The sequence below is a fragment of the Carya illinoinensis genome, chromosome 10, assembly GCF_018687715.1.
Source record: "Carya illinoinensis cultivar Pawnee chromosome 10, C.illinoinensisPawnee_v1, whole genome shotgun sequence".
Classification (NCBI taxonomy): Eukaryota; Viridiplantae; Streptophyta; class Magnoliopsida; order Fagales; family Juglandaceae; genus Carya; species Carya illinoinensis.
The window spans coordinates 12747129-12750881 of record NC_056761.1 but is presented as its reverse complement, the minus strand read 5'-3'; the positions used below and the strand labels follow the sequence as shown (position 1 = coordinate 12750881).

Here is a 3753-nt window from a genome sequence, read left to right as displayed (position 1 = left end):
AATGCAACGCACGCTTATTACAACCTAAATACCATATCATTAAAATAAAAGAGTAATTCTACTCTTAAGCCTCTATTTCGCCCACATCACACACCAGCTGAGCTGGATTTATCTTTTTGTTTTTTTTTTTTTCAAAACGTGCGTTTTGAACAACATGGTTTTACCCAGCCCCCTTCCCCCAAAAATAGATCCTGCAGCACAGAATACGTATTCAAAAATTTTCCAAATCCCCTTCCCCTCCCACATTCTCCCTCCTCTGCTCACCTTCACCTTAGCTTTTAGCCGCCGACGACTCCAAGGTTCTCTCTCTCTCTCTCTCTCTCTCTCTCTCTCTCTCTCTCTCTCTCTCTCTCTCTCTCTCTCTCTCTCTCTCTCTCTCTCGTATTGTATATGGCTGGGTTATTTTTACACTTATTTTACAGTTCTCTTTTGTAGCCCTCACTCCCATCTCTCACCCTCAAGGCCGCACTTTCTCTCCTCCCTTTCCTCACTTCTGTAGCCCTCTTACCCACACTTCTCTCCCACTTCCCTCCCGTAGCCCTCTCTCTCTAACCCCAATCTGTGACTCGAAGACATGTACAACGAGTAATGCGTCCAGATTTTGCTCAACGTATGTAAGAAACTGACTGTTCGTATGGTTTATACACTTTTGCTTTGTATTTTCCTTGCTTCCTATTTTGCATCTATTTGTTCTTGTTCATAATACTTCCTGGGTTTTTTTATAGGATTTGTTTTAATTTTTACTCTTTAAGATATATCAGAGCATTAAATTGTTCAACTCAGTTGAAACTAATTCGAATCGGTGCTATATCTTAATCAATTAATCAGTACTGTCACCTGTTGTATGTACAACAAAATAGAACTTCACTGCGAAGTAAAAGAAACATGATACAAAAATGGAATGACTTTTTAAAATCATGAATAAATCACTACAGGAACATTCGCTACACTTCGATTACTCCATCGTTTAGTGGCTCTAGTGCCATAAATTACAGGAACATTGCTTTAATTGGTTTGTCCTTGTGCTCCAATTATTTCCAATTATCCACAATAAGGATTCCCTAAAGAGTAATTCTACTCCTAGGCCCTCGTCTCTCCAACATGACCACACACTGGTGAGGTGGATTTTTTTTTTTTTTTTCAAAACATTGTGTTTTACCCCCTTGCCCCTTCAAAATTTCTTGAGAATTTTAAGTTTTTGTGTAAGGGTTAGTTTTTATCATGAATTTGGGATCTTATGATCACATTATATATAGTGTCAAATTTTCAAATCAACCATTTTTTTGTTATCTCTGGTCTAATTGTCCTCAATGGAGCCCAACATGCATACCAACTTAATAGTCATTTTCAATCCATTCCACTTTTAAAAAGGGGGAAGAATTCAGGAAAACAAAGAGCTCGTGGTGTGCGGGAGACAGAATAATTAATAGAAAAGGGAAGCAAAAGGGGAGGAGTTATGAGGCACCTATGAATTCACATGAAAGTAGAGAAGACAGAGTCATAGACAATGATCATGTATAATTCGTGTTTCTGCATCTGAATCAAATCATGGATCAAGAGGATGAAATTTCAAGGTGCAACTATATCTTGTCTCAGATAAAATCATCTTTCCTATTAATTGGGCTCATGCCTATTCTTATAATCAATAAGATTTTATTTATTGAAAAAAAAAAAGATCGTCTTGCCTATGTACTTCCTTTCAATTTGTTGGTTAGTTAATTTTGTTCTTGGTGAATATTCAATGCAGTGCAAGGTGTGCATGTAGACAATTATGTGCACCACTATGGAGGTGAAGTGCAGGGAGCATGCGGAAGGAAAGCACCCCAAATCTGATGTTTATACTTGCTTCTCTCATCTCAAAAAATGAATGAATGTGGAGATGGATTGAGAATAAACTAGACTTGTAACGAATGTAAACTGGACTTATGGCTCTGGGGCTTAGTGGCTACTTTGTTGAGGTTGTAAAAAATGTGATGGACTCATGTTTTGATTATCTATCAGATTTTTTGTTGTGGCTATAAAGAATATGATAGACTTGTGTTTTGATTACCTATCAGATTTTTTTGATTCCCTATCATATATTTTGTTCTAGTTGTAAAGAAGGTGAAGCACTTATGTTTGATTACTTATCAGATTTTTTTTATTACCTCTCAGATTTTTTGTTGTGGTTGATGTTTATTGAAATATAAAGATTTTCCTTTTCTTGCATGGTGGTGGGTATGGTTGTGATTGTGCAAGAGATGATAGGGAGAGAATGTGTCAAACATGTGGTGTTAGAGGTCTTTTTTAGAGGGATGGTGCATGTCATAGACAGGAATATAAACCATCACTATAGTCCATGATCAATGCATTCGCGTTTCGTTAATTTTCTTACTTAATTTTAATTTGTATCTTTCCCTACTCAGTTTTCCCTTTCCAAGCAACTCATAAGAACTTTCCAACTAAATTTCCATTTGCAAGCAACTAATGAGTACTCTAGTCCAATTCGCACAAAAACTAACCTAAGCACATGTACACATTCGGTATCATTTAACATCCATATCCAACTCAAATCTTACCAAGCACACATTTACAAAATAGTCATAGTGCATTTTACAATTACAATTGCGGTCAAATGATCCAGCTACAATTAATAGTAACACGATACATCTATCATCCGAACCAACCAAAAATAATTACAATAGATAACACCAAGTATAAACACAATAATATATGTGCACATCTATTCTCTACTATTTGCCTTTGAACTTTGTCCTCTTGCTTGTGCAGATCATTCATTCTCTCTTTGTATTAGTTTTTTTTTTTCCCTCTAAACCTCATACTCGCGCAACAATAAATCATCCTCCCTCTGTCGGAGTGCATTCTCTCTTGTCAGAATTTTCTCCTCTACCAGTTGAAGCATATTTGCCCATACGAAGAATTGATATCTTGCTTCTCCCTGCATACAATTCAAGAATTTCAAACATTAAATATGAAAAAAATACAATCAAACCCCACAAGGAGTTATACTTAAACAGTTGATGCATCAAAGAGTTATACTTTTTGGAGTAAATTACTTGATTTCCAAAGCTTTTTTTGGGTTAGTAATCAATGTTGTTGCTACAAAATATATACTGCAATATAGAATATAATATTTACTTATAAACTTTGGATGCATCCATCTATCTCACTGTGACAAAGACATATTTATTATACAAAAGGATATTAACCACAGACATATTTGTTGCTTTCCCATGTCATTCGTGATTTATTTTGTCGTCTAAATTTCATGTAAGACAGAGAGCGAGACCCAAAAAAAAATATTTGGTATCAAGGGAGAAATCAAATTCATGCATGAAGCCACTATGAAAATAAAGTATATTAACCATAGACACATTTGTCGCTTTCCCATGTCGTTAGTGTTTGATTTTGTTGTCCAAATTTCATGTAAGACGGAGAAAGAGAGACCTAAAAATAATATTTGGTATCAAGGGAGAAATCAAATTCAAATATATATTATCACTGTGCCATTGTAGTGAATCAGATTCAAGGATGGTGGGTATGGTGTGTGTCTCTCTCTCTTGTTTTGGGGCCTATTAATTGTGAATGATTATTCTTTTAAGCCAAATGTCATTGTGTTAGTATATGCAATAAAGATTCAAGACAAATAGACTGGTTTTTCTGCTGAGTAGTGACCACATTATAATCTTGTGCTTCCCACACTCATAAACCTCTCTCTCTCTCTCCCGCCCATACAGAATGTGAATGCCACCT

The 3753-nt window shown here is 35.7% G+C and overlaps 1 long non-coding RNA gene across 2 annotated transcripts; it reads left to right on the top strand.

Annotated features, from left to right (window-relative positions):
- Positions 1-464: 464 nt before the first annotated feature.
- Positions 465-1899, top strand: LOC122279543. Of its 2 annotated transcripts, none has more exons than XR_006229622.1 (3): positions 465-614; positions 1419-1574; positions 1748-1899. It is a non-coding gene; the product is annotated as an uncharacterized LOC122279543 (long non-coding RNA). The 2 variants fall into 2 exon arrangements; XR_006229621.1 differs by having other exon boundaries at positions 466-610.
- The last annotated feature ends 1854 nt before the right edge of the window (positions 1900-3753 follow it).